This window comes from Lepus europaeus, chromosome 5 (assembly GCF_033115175.1).
Source record: "Lepus europaeus isolate LE1 chromosome 5, mLepTim1.pri, whole genome shotgun sequence".
Lineage (NCBI taxonomy): Eukaryota > Metazoa > Chordata > Mammalia > Lagomorpha > Leporidae > Lepus > Lepus europaeus.
In genome coordinates, this window is record NC_084831.1 from 32,672,355 (window position 1) to 32,684,452 (window position 12,098).

Here is a 12,098-nt window from a genome sequence, read left to right on the forward strand (position 1 = left end):
GTGCTTGTGAGCGCCGGGCACGCGGGTCGCAATGGGTCCTGGGGTCCTGCGTTTTGCAAGTGTTCCTGGCAGGTGCTGATGCTGTCTGCTTGAGGCCCGCACGCTCTGAGCCCTCAGGGGTCTCAGCCCTCTGCTCCCCGCAGCAGCCCCGCCCCGCTGTGGTCGCAGGGGAAGGAAAAGCCAAGCCAGAGGCAACAGGAACGCTTTCCCAAGGCTGTGTGCCCTGGGCGGCGGCAGGGGTCGCGGTCGGGGAGTGCGCCGTCTCGCAGGGCTCCAGGTGCGGTGCCCCGCGATGCCCTGGGTCACAGCGCCCTCTGCTGCCAACAGCTCAGCTCTGCGCCTGCAGCGGCGAGCGCACCGAGACAGCAAACTAAGCCCCCAGCGCCTCCCACCCCAGGCTTTTCTCCTCTCCACCTCATCCCCGTCGCCTCCTGGGGAACCCACTCCCACTCCCCTTACCCCTCCCTAGCATAAACCCGACCCAGGGCTTCTCCCTGCTGCTGCTGTCCCTCCCGAGACTGTGGCCTCGGCTCTGGGTATCCTGCCGGGCTCTGGGGACGCTTGCTTGCTTGCTTGCTTGCTTTTCTTTTCTTTTTTTTTTTTTGACAGGCAGAGTGAGAGAGAGACAGAGAAAAAGATCTTCCTTTTCCGTTGGTTCACCCTCCAATGGCCGCCGCGGCCGGCGCACCTCGCTGATCCGAAGCCAGGAGCCAGGTGCCTCTCCTGGTCTCCCATGGGGTGCAGGGCCCAAGCACTCGGGCCATCCTCCACTGCACTCCTTGGCCACAGCAGAGAGCTGGCCTGGAAGAGGGGCAACCGGGACAGGATCGGTGCCCCAACCAGGACTAGAACCCAGGGTGCTAGCACCACAGGCGGAGGATTAGCCAAGTGAGCCGCAGCGCCGGCCTAGGGGACACTTTCTGATTCTCCCACACGTTCAGGCCTGGGCTTTATGCTTTCCCATGCATTACTCCTAACAGAACGCAATCCACCTTCTCCCCCAGCTTCACTCTTCCGTCAGATGTGGCCTCTTCCATGAAGCCCTCCTAGACGCTCCCAGGCAGCAGCGATGGCTTCTTCCTCTGTGTCTGCACAGACCACCCAGTGCTTGTAAGTACCTGTTCGTGGGGTCTGGGTCCCCCTGGAGACCTCCTCTGGGGCTCTTGACACAACTTTGATGTCTAAATAAATGCTTCTGGAATCTGAAAAGCTGTTTCCTCTAGCAAGCGAGAACCGCCAGTGCTGTGAGTAGACCCTCACTCAAAGGGGAGCATCACTGTCCACTCCCCCAGGCTGCATAGGTCCCCAGGTGTCACTCACTCGTCTGTTCAACCAGCAAGTGTCTCTGAGGCATTCCTCTGGCCGGCGTTCATTCCGGCCCAGGAGTTAAGGAGAAGAATAAAACAAAGCACAATCCCTAGCCTCTGCTATATGCCGGCGGAGAGAAAGACCGTAGCAGCATATATCAAATACAGTGAAGTGCCGCCAAGTGACACAGAGAAAATGAAGCTGGACACAGGGCAGAAACTGGGACAAGGCTCTGTTTTGAGCAATGTGGCTAAGGGGATCCTCATCGATGACGTTTGAGTAGAGGCCTGCATGAAGTGAAGATGTGAACCCAGCATTTATCTGGGGGAAGGCATTCCTGATCACGCGCAAAGGCCCTGTGGTCGTTAGCATACTCTGGGAACTCCGAGAAGACTGTGTCTTACGTCAGGGACTGCAGGAGCCAATGCTGAGGCAGGATCCACGTAGAGAAGTCTGTCCGTGGGGCAAGTGGAGCAGGGAAGAACAGGAAGCCACCCGGCGTGGGGTTTCCAGCAAGATCCTGCACAGGGTATCTCAGCCTGAGCCCGTGGAGCGCTGGCGGGTAGGTTTTGCCACCGAGTTTGTCCCAACCTAGGGCAAGCTGGCTGCCATTTTTTCTTTTTTTTTTCTTGACAGGCAGAGTTAGACAGTGAGTGAGAGAGACAGAGAGAAAGGTCTTCCTTCTGTTGGTTCACCCCAACGGTGCTATGGCCGGCACTGTGCCAATCCGAAGCCAGGAACCAGGTGCTTCCTCCCAGTTTCCCATGCGGGTGCAGGGCCCAAGCACTTAGGCCATCCTCCACTGCCTTCCTGGGCCACAGCAGAGAGCTGGACTGGAAGAGGAGCAACCGGGACAGGACTGGCACACCAACCGGGACTAGAACCCAGGGTGCAGGCGCCGCAGGCAGAGGATTAGCCTAGTGAGCCACGGCGCCGGCCTCTGGCTGCCACTTTTAAACTCTCTTCCCCAAGCCCTGGTTCAAGCCCATTCCAGGGAGAGTCAAGTCATGGGCATTCGCGGGAGCCCAAGTTGGCTGCTGTAGCCCAAGGGGGGCTCTCTCCCAAAGAGCTGGGCGTGCTCAGTGTTGCTGGGGAAAGGGGACAGGGAGGAGCATTAACTTCATCCGGGTGTCAGCAAGGCCAAAGGGCAGAGGTCAAAGGGCACGGTCCTAGGAGATGAGACCAGAGCGTCAGCTGAGACCTACTCAGGGCAGAGGGTGAATCCCCATTTGCTGGAGTCGTTGGCTTTCTGTCCAATGCAGCTGGACACTGCCCCTGCCTGACATTCCCGCCTGAGTCTGCATGGCTGCCCCCAGCCCCAGCCCCAGCCTCCAGGAGAGCCCTTGCTCCCCCTGGGCATGCCAGATGCTACAGGGCTTGCTCAGGTTTGCCCGCTTTCTGTGTGACAAAGCCTGCCTTCTTTTATTGTGCATTTACTTAGTGACGGGTGAGGCTGTGCATCTTTGCGCGTCATGTGAACTAGCTACCTGTTCTGTGCTCGGCCTCTCTCCATCCAGAGGCCAGCGGGAACGCGCGATGATCACTGCTCCACGTCTCAAAGCTCCCGAGACTCCGAGCGGTCATAGGGGGCTTGAATCTCCACACTTCGTCACAGCGTCCCTGCTGGTGGGACAGAGTCTTCTCACTGCCATGCCATGGTCCCTTTGGTCTGCTCGGCCGCTCAAAGATATGCAACAGCCAAAAATATCTGGCCACTGTTGGACGCCCCCTCCAGAAGCTCTCCGAGTTCAGTAATGGTTGTTTGTTTCAGCTGAGGCTTTATGGAGGCCCCGGCTACAGGAATGGGCCCGGGGGCCCTCACCAAACCTCAGGGAGTCTGACTGTTGTCCTGGGCGGGGATTGTTCTCTGCAGCGAGTACATAGCGAACGCTGATGCCTCTCTCACTGGTTTTCCCGTTTGCTAACATAAGAGTATAGGTGTTATTTAATAGTAAGCGTTTGCAAATAAAAATGAGTTATTTTGTTAATGTTCTCAATTGTTTTCTCTTTAAAATTTACTTCTTTATTAAGAAGACAGAGTGAGAGAGAGAAAAGAGAGACAGAGAGAGAGAGATTGGAACATCGTCCACTGGTTCTCTCCCCAAATGCCTGCAACAGCCAAGCATAGTCCAGGCCCAAGCCAGGAGCTGGGAACTCCACCCAGGCCTCCAGAGTGTGCGGCAGGAGCCGCAATACACAGGCAACGACCCACGGCCTCACAGGGTGCATCAGGATAGAGACCTGGATCAGAAGTGGGGAGAATCCAGGGCTCCAGCCGTCACTCCTGGAGGCGGCTTAACCCACAGCGCCACAGGCTCCCCCATGATCATTGGTTTTCACTGTTGCATTGAACACAGTTTGAGTCTTGATGGAATTACCGTTTGCTTTTTAGAGACGAGAGATGCTTCTGAAGTCACACCCGTGGCTGTGGGCCCCAGCACGTCTGGTTCTCGGTACCGGTTTTCCACGTAGAGGAAGTGCCTGTGTCCTACCAGCCCCAAGCTGGGGACAACGCAGGCTCTCATCAAGAGAAGGAACCAGGCCAGCGCCGTGGCTTAACAGGCTAATCCTCCGCCTTGCGGCGCCGGCACACAGGGTTCTAGTTCCGGTTGGGGTGCCGGATTCTATCCCGGTTGCCCCTCTTCCAGGCCAGCTCTCTGCTATGGCCCAGGAAGGCAGTGGAGGATGGCCCAAGTCCTTGGGCCCTACACCCGCATGGGAGACCAGGAGGAAGCACTTGGCTCCTGGCTTCGGATCAGCGAGATGCGCCAGCCGCAGCAGCCATTGGAGGGTGAACCAACGGCAAAAAGGAAGACCTTTCTCTCTGTCTCTCTCTCTCACTATCCACTCTGCCTGTCAAAAATAAGAAAATAAATAAATAAATAAAAAGAGAAGGAACCGAGAAGTGGGGATAGGTCCATGCTGAGGACTGCTACTTGGTGCGACAACGCCAAAGGCAAAGTGGGAAAAGCCAAATGAAAGAGCCAATCCTGCAAACTCTGCGAACACCACAGCAGTGGGCACTGGGGGACTGCTGCCCCCTTCTGGACGGATGAGAGTGTCTCAATCAAACATGGTACACGCACAAGGGGCTTCCAGACGTGCCGGGACTGGAACTAAAACACAGGTTCATTTAGTACAAAAAATTGTGAACTCCATGCATAGTTTTTTCATAATATGTATTTTCATCAACTTAAAAAATTAGATTTATTTTCATTTTTAGTTGAAAGGCAGAGAGACAGAGACACAGAGAGATTGTCCATCCGCTGGTTCACTCCCCTCATGCCTGCAACTGCCGAGGTGGGCCAGGCCAAAGCCAGGAGTCGGGAACTCCAGCTCGGTCTCTCACATGGGTGGCAGGGACCCAAGTACTTAAACCATCACAGCCACCCCCAGGGTGCACATGCGCAGGACGCTGGACTCTGGGGTGGTGGCAGGATTCAAGTCCAGGGACGACAGTAGGGAATGTGGGTGTCCCAAGCACCAGGCCAAATGTTCACCCCCAAAATGCTCACTCCCATACTCATCTAGTGTGCTGCCGACGCCTCTGCTCCACACACCCACTCGAGGCACTTTGACACTGTGGAGTAGCAGGGAAAGGTGCCGCCTGCCTGTATGGGCATTGGCTTCTGTCCCGGTGGCTCTGCTTCTGCTCCAGCTCCCTGCTTATGCACCTGGGAAAGCAGCAGAAAATGGCCCAAGTGCTTGGGCCCCTGCACCCACGTGGGAGACCCTGATGAAGCTCCTGGCTCCTGGCTTTGGCCTGGCCCTGCCCTGGCTGTTGCAGCCATTTGGGGAGTGAACCAGCAAATGGAAAACCTCTCTCTCTCCCCCTCTCCCTCCCCCTCTCCCTCCCCCTTTCCTTCCCCCTCTTCCTCTCCCTCTCTCCCCCCTCTCCCTCTCTCTCTCTCTCTCTCTCTGTAACTTTGCTTTTCAAATAAATAATAAGATAAATCTTTAGCATTTTTTAAAAATAATGATAACTTAGGAACACAGAGTCGTATTCCCCTCCTGTGGGAGGTCCCGCCGTGCCATGGTGATGGCTCCTTGGCTCCTTGTCATTCCAATGTGTGCAGGAAGGCAGAAGAAGCCATGCCAAGCTCGCTTTGCATACCTCCATAGTTGCACTCAGCAGGTACTGGAAGTTCCTGGCCCGCCCAGTTCCCACGCAGGTCGTGGGCTCTGGGAGCTGGTGGCCTCTCGCATTCGACAACCAGACGACCAGTAGTCCGGGAGCTGGGCAGACCGGAGTTCAAACCTCAACTCTGCCAGTGCCAAACTGGGGATCTGGGAAGGTGCCTGTTTGTGCTAAGCGTCTGCTTCCTCCTTGTGAAAGGCAGAGGGATGAACCGACCTCACGGGGTGACCAGGAGAACCGCCCACAGCGCCCAGCAGTGTCTGACATGTGACGTGCACTGAGGGAGCTCAGGGCTGTCCGGTTCCCCCAGTGCTTAGCACAGGGTACGCACCATGTGGGCCTGCCTGAGTGTTGCCGGGAGGAGCTGACCAGAGCCAGGCTCACGGGAAGGACCCCATTCCCGGCACATCAGGCCCGCCCTGTGGACAAGGAGGGCTCTGGCAGCCACAGAGAGCCTTTGGTGGACACTTCAGGAGCTGACTTGGGCAGGCTGAGGGCCTGGAGGGTTGCAGACAGGGGCAGGGAAACGCTGTTGCACATGCCCCCACTACCACCATGCTCACTTTGTTAGTAAAAACCCTCTGGGTAGAGCCTAGCCAGCAGCTGGATGGGGCAGGAGGGTCAGTGGAAGTGGGCTGGGTGAGCCAAGTAGGGTGCTGTCCTCTAGGCCCAGGGGCGTTTCTGGATGTCCCCACAAACCAATTCTCCATAGCAATGGGGCTTACCTGGGCTCTGAGCACCCTGGGAGGGACTGTGTTTCCCAGCTTCCCTTGCAGCTAAGATGTGGCCCTGGACCAAATTCTGGCAGGTGGATGTGCCAGGCATGGCACAGGCAAGTTCTACCTCACTCCCTTGAAGGGATATCCTTGGGGCAAGTGCTGTGGTGAGGTGGGTTAACACCCTGGCCTGAAGCGCCGGGATCCCATATGGGCACCGGTTCAAGTCCTGGCTGTTCCACTTCTGATCCAGCTCTCTGCTATGGCCTGGGAAAGCAGTGGAAGATGGCCTAGGTCCTTGGACCCCTGCACCCATGTGGGAGACCCGGAGGAAGCTCCTGGCTCCTGGCTTTGGATCGGCGCAGCTCCAGCCATTGTGGCCAATTGGAGAGTGAATCATCAGATGGAAGACTTCTCTCTCTCTCTCTCTCTCTCTCTCTCTCTCTCTCTCTGCCTCTCCTCTCTGTGTAACTCTGACTTTAAAATAAATAAATAAATCTTAAAAAAAAAAAAAAAAAAGAAAGGGATGTCCTTCTTCCTGCCTGTCCTGTGAGGACAGCAATGCCCTAAAGGATGGGGCAGAGGAACACGATGGAGGGCCCCTGGGCCCCTGGGCCCCTGGATGGCCATCCTGTCCCCCAGGGCCATCAACGCAAGGGAGAGAGCTGCATTTAAGCCACTGCATGTAGGGTTTCTGTCCTGCAGGCTTAGCTGCTGTAGGGCAGGCGGAGAGGTAGCCTATGAGTAAGGTGGGAATAGTAAATAGTAAAATAGTAAAGGCTAAAGAGCCAAATAACAGGCCAGCGCTATGGCGTAGCAAGTAAAGCCACGGCCTGCAGTGCCGGCATCCCACTTGGGCGCTGGTTCGACTCTTGGCTGCTCCACTTCCCATCCAGCTCTCTGCTGTGGCCTGGGAAAGCAGTAGAGGATGGCCCAAGTCCTTGGGGCCTGCACCCGTGTGGGAGACCCCAGAGGAAGCTCCTGGTTCCTGACTTCGGATCGATGCAGCTCCAGCCATTGCGGCCAATTGGGGAGTGAACCAGCGGATGGAAGACCTCTCTCTCTCTCTCTCTCTCTCTCTCTCTCTCTCTCTGCCTCTCCTCTCTCTGTGTAAATTCTGACTTTCAAGTAAATAAATAAATTTTTAAAAAGACCCAAATAAAATGTTGTGAATGGACTGCCCTTAAAAAATGGTTCTCAGCACTTCAGCAGATGGCTGCGGTGTTCGAAGTTTAAGCAGAGCCTTGAGAAACCAGGGTGTGGATGCTCTGGTGCTGGGGAGTGATAGCTGGAAGGGCAAACAGTGGGGGCCTGCCCAGGTGCTGGGATGTTCTGTGTCGTCTTGGTCTGGGTACATGCTTGTGGTCAAATATGTAAACATTCATCAAGTTGTTCACTTGATGAACTTTTATCCTCTTTTCTATCTCTGTTATAATTCCAAAACAGTCATAAAACTAATTCTTTGCTTTGCTTTTTATTTGAGAGAGAGAGAGAGAGAGAGAGAGAGAGAGAGACTGTGCTCCCATCCGCTTGTTCATTCTTCAACTGCCCACAGCAACTGGGGCTGGCCAGGCTACAGCCGGGAGCTAAGAACTCAACCCGGGTCTTCCATGGGGGTGCCAGGGGCCCAATTACTGGAGCCATCGGGGTCTGCATTAGCAAGAAGCTGGAGTTGGGAACTGGATCCAGGACTCAAACCCAGGCTCCTTGATACAGGACATGAGCATCCTAACTGGTGGCTTAACCACGAGGCCAAACGGTTGCCCCTAAGTAATTATTTTTTTTAAACTGGAAATCTGCAAAACAGCAACAAAGAACCAGCCTTTTTTTTTTTTTTTTTCTCTCTCTCTCTCCAGGAGAACATCACCTCTGCCACTTCATTCTTGTCAGTCTTTCCAGTTACTTAAACCCACAAACAGGGGCCAATGTCCTGGCATAGTGGGTAAACCCACCACCTGCAACACCGGCATCCCACATGGGTACTAGTTCATGTTCCAGCTGCTGCACTTCTGATCCAGCTCCCTGCTAAGGCCCTGGGAAAGCAGCAGCAGATGGCCCAAGTGGGAGACCTGGAAGAAGCTCCTGGCTCCTGGCTTCAGACTGGCCCAGCCCTTGCCATTGTGACCATCTTAGGAGTGAACCCAACAGATGGAAGATCTCTCTGTCTCTCCCTCTCTTTTTGTCCCTCTGACTTTCAAATAAGTAAATAGATTTTTAAAAACAAATAAAAAAGTAAATCTACAAGCAGATGAGTGCTTTCCCCGTATCCCCCTGAGCTAAGTTAGCTAAATATGCTAAACGCAGTTATTTTCAAAGGTTGACTCATGGAAAAAGCTTTCATCACGTGCATCAGGAATCCAGGTGCTAATTATGTAAATGTGGAGGTTGTGGGACCCTGTTTTCTCCTCGGTTTCAAAGGTTTCAAAGGTGCCTTTCAAATGAGCACTGTGCTAATGACAGGGGCATGAGTCCTTGCTCCTGGAGACAGGACTACAGCTCTGAGACAGATCTTAGATTCAGATGTCTGGAGCCTGTCACCAAGTTTGAAATGATAGTGACTGAGTTGTTGTACATCCCATGGCTCCTCTGAGTGCGTGTGGGAGGAGACTCTGAGTCCTGAGTCTCTGGACTGTGTATCCACCTGTGTGGTCAGGCTGGGCCACCTGACTCTGTGGCTGCTGGGAGAAGGCTAGGTGCTAAGGGGGCACCCAGACGATGCTGGCACGCTGACCCCTTAGCGGTCCCCTGGCCACAGATCACCCTGGGGACACACGGCCTGGAAACCTTTCAGGTCTTGGCTTCCTTAGTGGGGCCAAAGGAAGGACGGCTGTTGTGGTGTCTTTCCACCAACCGGAAAACGAGAATTGGCTTGCGTGCCGGAACGCTCACTTCTCTGGTCAGATAGGTGGAAAAAAGCCAGACCACAAAGAGGCTGCGAGTCACAAGGTACTTTCACGGTCTTAATTCAGTTCATCAACTATTTACCAAGGGCTCACCATGGACCTCGTGTTCCGCCTTGATTGCCAGAAGCACACAGGGGCCACAATTTGGGGGGAAATAAGAGGTAGGCTCTTGACTGAGCCTCTGTTGGCCTAACAAGCACAGTTTGTATGCACAGCATGCATTTTGGAGGGTTTGTGGGACACTGTGGAAGGTTCGAGAAGGCTTTGTCACCCCTTTTATAGGTAGAGCTGGAAAGAGGCAGAACTTTCAACCTAGAGAGGAGCAGAGCAGATCATCTCAACAGGATACTGTGAAGGCTGGGAGGGAGGAACAAAAAGAGGCTGAGATAAGAGGAGAGGGGTCCCTGCCTAGCCTGGGGGGCTCTCACAGGGGGCAACACTGAAAATGAGTCCTGTCTGCCATGGTTTTGGAACCCAAAAGTCAGAACAAGTGATCAAGGGCCGGCGCTGTGGCGCAGTGGGTTAACGCCCTGGCCTGAAGTGCAGGCATCCCATATGGGTGCTGGTTCTAGTCCTGGATGCTCCAATTCCAATCCAGCTCTCTGCTATGGCTTGGGAAAGCAGTAGAAGATGGCCCAAGTCCTTGGGTCCCTGCACCCATGTGAGACCCAGAAGAAGCTCCTGGCTCCTGGCTTCAGATCGGCGCAGCTCTGGCCATTGCAGCCATCTGGGAGTGAACCAGTGAATGGAAGACCTCTCTCTGTAACTCTTTCAAATAAATTAAAAAAAAAAAATCTTAAAAAAAAAAAATAAGAACAAGTGCTTGTTTTCTCATTTGCCCATTTATTTCCATTGCAAGTCTCATAAGGCTCCTATAATCAAAGTCACATTTAGTTCATAAGTCAATTTATTCAAAATCATTAAATCCAAGAAAGCAGAACTGACCCTGAGCTAGGCTATGTGGCGATATTAGCTATGGTACATGTATTAACTAAGAATTCCTATTTGTGTTTGAGAACATGCTTTTAGAAAGCAGCTTTCTCTCTCCCTCCCTCCCTCCCTCCCTCCCTCCCTCCCTCCCTCCCTCCCTCTCTCTCTCTTTTATCCCATCCCTCCTCTGAATATCCCCATGCTCACACACGATAGCAACGCATTATTACAGGCCCTGCCTGAGACCGATGTCTCTTCCAGATTGCTCACGTTCTGCAGCAAGGACATCAATTAACCCTCAGGTGGACGTGAATTTCACCCCCAAGGCCAAGTGCATGTTGAAGCCTTTGAATTTAGCTTGACAGTCAGAGCAGCTTCTCTCCATGTGTCTCTCAGGGAGTGTGGTATGGACTGCACTGCCCTCAAGACCCACCCAGCCCCCAGGTTAGGGAACAGGCTTTGCCGAGGGGCAGCCGGAGATGCTTTTTAACGTCGCCCACGTGGGACAGCTGGGGGGGGGGGCTCCTGTTGGCACCTTGTTGGATCCCTGCAGAAGCGTCCTGTCTGAATTGCACTTAGACGCATTGTCATCTGCCCCTCTCGAGAGTCACTGCAGGAATAGGCCCGTGGCCCTTGCTCGGGGTCAGTTGTATGAGTGTGACCGAAGCCATTCAGCCTTATGCTGTCTGTGCTGTGTCCACTCCCGAAAGACTCAGAGGAGACATGGATGTTGGATCTCTGCAGCAGGAACAATGGGCCTTTCGAGTCATTTTACAGACGTGCACTGAGCATCTGCTGCACACACACAACAGGAGAGGTGTTGGCGTGCACTCACGTGTGGAATGCATCCGGGATTAACCAGTTACTCCTCATCCAGTATGGCCTGGACAAACGCCACCCAGAAAGCCAGAGGTGACTTAGGGGTGCCACTGAGGGAACCTGGGGAGTCAGGGAGGGGTAATTTGAAGAGGTGATCTTCCTGCTGGGCGCTTGTTGTTTTCCACATGATCATACAACTTCACTTTAGTTGCTAGGAAATTCAAAGTCAAATTTGTGACTCATCTCTAGAAAGGGCATAGCAATTGTGATCTAATCACTTCTTGACTCATTTCGTTCATTTGCAGAACAAATATTTACCGAATGCCTACTGTGTGCTGGCACCAGGTAGGCACCAGGTATACCACAGCAAATGAGACGAGCAGGGTCCTGCCCTCACCTTACAGACAAGCTGCAGATTCGGATGAAGAAATGAGCTATTGAAAGACAATTTGGAAAGTGCTACGCTCAGGGAAGTCCAGAGAGCAAGAGGAGGAGGAGAGAAGTGCTCACCCTCACCTGGGGGAGGGAGACTGTCCAGAAAGAACGCTCTGGGAAGGGAAGCCCAAGCTGAGCGCTGGCAGGAGTAAGACACAGGCCGGACCCTTGGTGGGGAACCAGAACAGACGCCATGTTCAGGGAACAGAGAGCTCCATGTGGCCAGAGCGGGGGGTGCCCACTCACCTGGGGAGGGAACTAAGCCAGCTGTGCAGGCCGCTTCAACCACGGCGTGGCTGTGGCTTTGACCTGGTCCTGAAGGCAATGGAGAGACCTGGAAGGGAAGGAGCCCTACGCCTGGTTTTCCTTGCCCTCATTTTCTCTCTCTGTCTCTCTGTCTCTCTCTCTCTCTCTCTCACACACACACACACACACACAGCTTTACATGTTTCTTGTATAACTTGTGGCGATAGCCAACTCATTCACTAAATAACATCATTAAAGGAAGCTGGTTGAAGCGAGAAGAATCCGATTTCAGAGGCACATTAAAATAATTTATGAGGGCACCTCAGAAAGTTTGTGGGAAAACTGAATTAAAAAATGTTCATTTTGATGCAAACAATTTTGAAATCTATGCATTTTTTTCACGATACACATTTTCCCTGAACTTTTTGATCATCCCTCATATGCTGGATTTCGAATTTTTTTGCACCAGAAGAATCATATTTTAATCCCCCTTTCCCATGGCCTTTTTGAAGCGGCCTTGTGTAACCAGTAAGAAGGGGCATGTGCACAGGCACAGAGCATGGAGGGAAACAGGTGGCCGGAAGCAGATGTGATAGGGGGGTT